A 6,862-nucleotide genomic window follows, 5' to 3' on the forward strand; every position below is an offset into this window, starting at 1 on the left:
CAAATTTGCGTCACTGCCGGTATATTAATTTCCTGCTTCCAATTAGGGCATTTTGGTTATAGGATCCCCCCGTCGGAAGTCAAACCATGCATAGCTGACAGGCTACTCGGCATTCAGATTTCTAAACCCGAAAGATTGTTTGCTAAAAAACTGCGAATATTTTTCATGTCCCCCATCACTAAGCGTACTCTGTAGCAATCATTAAATGTTGAATTCCATGTGTAGCTGAAATAATTTTTAGGAAATTTAGCTAGTTTGGATTCATTCTCTGTGTGAGGTCACTCTCACTTTCACCCCTCATTCCGCCGCTGTCGCGCACCACACCACACACTTACTCCGACTCACTCATCACCCACGCAGAACAAAAGACACTGAAAAGCTCTTCTTACTAGGGTTTGTTGCTGTCTTAGTGCCGGCGAAAAGATCTATGATGTATCTGTTTAGCCCACGATTTTTTCAGTCGTGACGAGTGACTCGTACATGATATACAGATTACATTTTTTCCTCTCTGTATGACGAAACTAGTTCAGGTAAACCCTTGTGGATTGCCGTTGTCTTTTCCCCTAATCTACTCTCATATCTTCAGAGATGGTTGGTAGTTCAACCCAGGTCCATAGGATTGCTATTGACGTCCCCCTCTCCTATTTTCTTTTTTATCTTTTGTGAATAAAAAAACAAAACGAAAAAAAATGAAATTAAAAACGAACATTCAAAACCGCAAATTTATATAATAACCGGCTAGTGGTACTTAACACCCCCTCTTCTCTGTTGCCTTTCTTTTTCTCTTTCTATCTGGCCCTTAAACAAGAATAAAAATTACTAGAAAAGTATCACACAGACAGTGACTTCAAGACATGCATTAAGGAACCAAAAGATTCTGGCATTTTTCATCGTTTTTCGTGGTTAGTAATATAACATTTTTTTGATTTTTTATTACTTTTATGGCTGCTGTCATCGAAATTAATGCTAAAATGACTTACTCCTCATCAGTTCATCATCTCTATCACTACATTACCACCACGTCATCATAACACCAAAAAAAACACCATGATTATCGTCATTAATGTCATCATACCTATTCACATCACTAGTGGTTGGGCGTAATCAATTACATCGATTACAGTGAAATTTTACTTAATTTGCAGTGAACGATTACCAAACGATTAAATCCCAGTGTCACACACACACACACACACACACACAACCACACACACACACACACACACACAACACACACCACAAAAACAAATACACACACGCACACAAATACACACACGCCACAAAACACACACATAAAAACACACAGCAAGAAGAAAAAAAAAAAAAAGATGGAAAAAACTGACCTGCGATGTTAAATTAAATCTTCGGCTTCTCAATATATATCAGCTGTTTTCTCGACGGAGGAGGGGCTCGTCTTACATGACCTAAAATGAAGGCAGCAAACATAGTTTTATTATATTTACTTTGGTTCTTTGAAGGTTCGTTTATTCATCTGATTTCCTCTCGTGCTTGTTTGTTTCCTTACATTGCCCTTTATTACATCTTCGTGTCTGGCATTCGATGATGTATGCGGTAAAATATCTAGTACAAATGTAATAACGAATGAAATATGCAGTATAAATATACCATTCAGACATTTTTGCAATACAATGATACGAGTATTAAATGTAACTTCTAATAAGAATCTAATTTTAGGTGCTATAAAATCCAATAGTAGCCGTAATATCTGGCACACACAAACTATCTAATGCGACTCCCAAATATTGCAAATTACCAACGACGTAGAGTCTACAACATATCTAATTAAAGTAAGCTTATGCGACTTTTCTCATCGCGTCAAGTAAGGACAGCATTGCCCGCTTTAAAGGGGAGTGGGGGGGGGGGGCGAAACACGCCATGAACAAATGAAAACTCTTAACTTCGTCTGATCTCGTTTAAGATGTAGAGTTGTCTTCTAATTGCACAAGTGAGGAATGGGAAGTGTTCAAATGGCATTCTTGGTCATGGCTGGATATGATTATGTTTATCGAATTGAATATTAATATCATCATCACATAACGTCATCGTCATCGTCATCCATCCTCATCATCATATAATATCATCGTCAACGTCGTCATCAAACATCATCATCATCATCATCATCATCATCACATCATCATCATCATCATCATCATCATCATCATCATCATCATCATCATCATCATCATCGTCATCATCATCATCGTCGTCGTCTTCCTCCTCATCATCAATTATCATTATCACTATTGTTGATGTTGTGAGTCTTACATAACATATTAATACCTTCTTTGCCTCCATTTGCCATACACTGAGAATTTCATATTTCAAGTCGTTATAATTATCTCTCTGTTCTCTTTAGTTATTGTTCTCGTGCCAAATGGACGTCACATCAATAATATAACACGTCTTTGTTTCTTTTTTCAATTAGTATGATATCTGATTTGTTGTGTTCTAACTGTTAACAGTATGAATTGGGACGTCCCATAAAATCTTTTCTGACTGGTTTTGTAGAACATATTCACGATGACGCGGTAGATAAATTTTAATAAACAATCAGTCAATTTTTATCCTGACACCAACAGTAGAAAGGCTGCCAACCAAGGCTTAAGACTCCTTCCCAGCCTCCCCCCCCTAACAAAAGCCGCCTTACCGCGGTGGGGGGGGGGCTTGAGGTCCCAATGATCTGATGAGCCAGACCAGGGGGCTACCCATACTGGAGGGGTCACCAGTGAGTGATGAGACAAAATGGCTTCCTGGTGCACCAAGGCCAATGGTTCATTCCATATTGGACCAGGGAGAACTCTCCCACGTGTGTTTGCCGTGCATGGCATCCCGTATTACCAGGAGACCGGAGTCCTGGATGTTGAGCAATGTTGCACGCTGCACCCTGCAGCTAGCAACACACCTCTTTGGTCCTCTATTCTGGTTAGATGGGTGGCTTGATCAAGGCCCGGACAAGTCAATCGGCTGGTCAAATATGGCTAGGGTCAAGCAGACACTGTTCATTCAGTAGCGCATAGGTCCCGCGACTGCCACCAGTATTGCAATAGTGGCTGTGTATATTTCCTCATTACTCCTGTAGCTGTTGGGATATTTTGAGCCCCAACTATAGTTTCCCCTTGTTGGACTCCATGGTGGGTGGGGAAATGAAGAATTCTAATTTGTATGAGTACTACAAAGTTACAAAGATCTAGCTCTCTCCCTGACGACCTACGCAATCCCTAGGCCATTCCCTCTGGAACATAAGATGTCACTCTGGAACCTTTCCAGCTTCCAAAGGGCAAGAATGGGAATTGCAATGGTTCCCGGAATCCCAAACCAGGTAATGAGAAAAGTCCTCCTCAATCCATTAAGGAATTCTTACCTGGTAAATATGAGAATATTTCATATAGCAAGTACCTAGTAGTAAAGACCACTGATGGTGTATCAATCATGGATCTTGTTATTTTTGAAGTACATCAGAAAATAGTTGAGGTATGTCAACGTGATCCTCGCATCACCCCACAGCGACATGGTAGCCTGATAGTTGCGGTTTCGCCACCAGACGAGAGTGACCGTCTGAGTGCGAAATGTGACATTCCTGGGGCTCAAGTTTCATGTTCTCCTCACAAAACCCTCAATCATTGTAAAGGAATTGTCTTTTCCTGAGACCTGATGAGGTATTCTGAGGAGAAACTTTTAGAGGAACTAGAGAATTTTAATGAAGTGGCAGTAAAACATTTTAAGAAGAAAGTTGATGGTTTGGAACAGTCAACACCAGCTCTCCTTCTAAATTTTAACACGTTAGTCCTTCCGGAATCAGTTAGGTTGGCATGGTACCACCTCAAGGTAAAGCCATATGTGCCCAACCCTATGCAGTACTTTCACTGCCAGGGTTATGGGCATGGAGCTAACAACGTGTAAAGTGTGGTACAACAGGTCATCAAGGAGATGACAACTGTCCAGGTCCAATATGCTGTTACCCTGCAAAGAAGCTCAGGAAGCTTCTTCAAAGCAACATAAAAGGTACAAATTTGAAAAATAAGTATTGGTAATAAGGAGCAAGGAGAAAGTTAGTTTTTCAGAGGCAAAGCGACATGCCCATGTGCTGTTTGCACAGTCAGGTAGGTCCTTTGCTTCGGTTCTAGCCCATCCTCCTTCCCACCAACCTTTGCCCTCCAGAGTTTCTTACACCACACATTCTGCCTCTTCCTTTAAATCTCAGTCCCCAATTGCTGAAACTGCCTCTGTAGAATGTTCCACTAGAAACGGAGTAGGAGTGAGGGGTCATTTGAGGAGACACCTCCTCCCAAAGTAAGGTCTTTGGAGCCATCAGTTAAGGCTCCAGAGGCCTCAACGGTGACAGCTCCAGCTGCCACCACATTCACAGGGGCCTCCGCTGCTAGGCTCAGGTACACTCTTTGCCCAGGCAAAGGAATCCTGAGCCTGTTCAAAAGACTCATCTCAGACTGGGGTCTTTGGAGCCGTCAGGAAGGGCTCCAGGGGACTCAACGGTGACAGCTCAAGCTGCCACCATATCCACAGGGGCCTCTGCTGCTAGACAGAATGCCCCTGAAGTAAAGGCTCTGGTCCATTCTTTGCCCAGGCAAAGAAATCCTGAGCATGTCCAAAGGAAGCCTGTGGAAACTAGTTCCACAGGTAAACAACCATTAAAAAGGTACCCCCAGAATCCTGGAAAGGGACAACCTAAAGGTGTGGGGCAAACCATGACCACAGTTGCTGCCAAACACCTTATGAAGAAGTAATCTGAAGAACTGGATACCGCAATCCATTGGAACTGTCAAGGAATTCATGCAAAATGGGAAGAACTGCAACATCTGATAGCTTCATGTAACCCAGTTTGTGTATGGCTACAAGAGATTATGATCAGGGAAAATTGTCCGATTTCCCTGAGAGGATTCCAAATTCAAGCCCATTATGGGACCTTTGACAATGGACCTCATGGAGGAGTAGCAGGAATAGTACGTCAGGATATTCCCTTCCAGGCCATCCACCTACAGACAACACTGCAGGTGAAGGCTTTGAGAATAGGCTTGACACGACCTTACACTGTTGCATCCATCTACCTTCCTCCACATAATCTCAACATACATGATTTGGAAAATCTACTTGGGCAGTTGCCACATCCATTTCTACTCTTGGGAGATTTCAATGGTCGGCATCACCTCTGGGGAGACACTTTGTCCAACCCTCGAGGAAGGGCCTTGGAGTCCTTGTTCTTAAGAGTAGATGCAGTTTACTGAACAGTGACACTCCCACACATTTCCAAATTCAAACTGGGACATTCTCTAATATAGACTATCAGTAGGCTCACCTGATTCACAGTTGAACTTCACTTGGCAAGTCATGGAAGACTTACATGAAAGCGACCACTTTCCAATACTTTTGCAGGAGGTGAATGGTATTCCAGTACAGGGATGGCGACTTGAACATTCGGACTGGAATCTTTTTAGATCAATTGCAGTATTGCAAGGATCTGTGGATGATTTCCAGTCTGTTCAAGATGCTGTTGATCACTTCACATCACGAATTCACCTTGCAGCAGAAGCATCCATTCCTAAAAGTAGAGGGCAGTACCGTCGACCTCTGGTACCATGGTGGTCTGATGAATGCCAACAAGCTGTCAGAGCAAGAAAAGCTGCAATAAGGCAGTTGAAATGACGCCCCAGCAGTGTAACCTTGATCAATTACAAAAAGACCCGAACCAAGGCCAGGCACATGCTAAAGGAGGCTAGACAGACGTCGTGGAAACAGTATGTCTCCTCGATTAACTCTGGGACCCCCTTAGCATGGATATGGGACAAGATGCGTAAGATCACTGGAAAGAACACATGTAAAAAGATAACTTTATGTTGGGTGCCAGCACATGTTGATATCAGTGGGAATGATATAGCTATAGCTGATCAGAAGGCCAAGGCAGCTGCCACTCAGCCCTGTGAGGCTCGGTTTCCTCTCCCACACACCGACCTGAAACACAGCATCAGGAGTTGTCCTCGTGATAGATGGAGGGAACAATGGAGGCATAGCTCTAGAAACAAACTGCGAGAGATTAGAGATGACCTTAGCCGTTGGGAGACCAGCATCCATCCCAACCGAAAAGTAGAAGTTGTATTAACAAGGCTTAGAGATGGGCACACAAGACTGACTCATAGACTGATGATGGCTAAATGTGAAGCTCTTTGTGAGGGATGCCAAGAGCCATTAACGGTCACACATGTAGTGGAATTATGTGCAACATTCTCAGGCCAAAGACGTATGTACTTGTCTCCCGCATATACACTGAAAAATTTATTGGGGGAGGATTGTGTCATAGAAGGTCTTATTAGTTTCCTTAGGGAGGCTAATATTTTCAATAAAATTTAATTATGCATAATATTTATGCAATAATTTTATACACTTAGAGCATAATATTTATGCTTTGACTTTTAATATATCTATTGTTAGTTGTAAGATTTTTATTGACAGATTTTTTAAGTTTTAAATATTTTAATATTTCTATCTAACAAGGGTTTCGCCACTAATGACCTTAGCTGTTGACGCGGCAAATAATTTTAAAACAATCAGTCAATCAATCCCTCCCAGTCATTATTATGATATTATTTTTGTTATTCTTATTATATTATATTATACTGAAGGTAATTATTATTCATTACTATTAGTTTTTATTATTATTTCTATTAGTATCACCATTCTTCCTATCAACATCATCATCGCCATCATTATTACTATTACTATTATTGTTGTTGTTGTTGTTGTTGTTGTTGTTATTGTTATTGTTATTGTATTAATGTTGTTGTTGTTATCATTATCATGATCAATATCGTTATCTTTGTTATATCATCGT

Source organism: Penaeus monodon, chromosome 12 (assembly GCF_015228065.2).
Source record: "Penaeus monodon isolate SGIC_2016 chromosome 12, NSTDA_Pmon_1, whole genome shotgun sequence".
Taxonomy (NCBI): Eukaryota; Metazoa; Arthropoda; class Malacostraca; order Decapoda; family Penaeidae; genus Penaeus; species Penaeus monodon.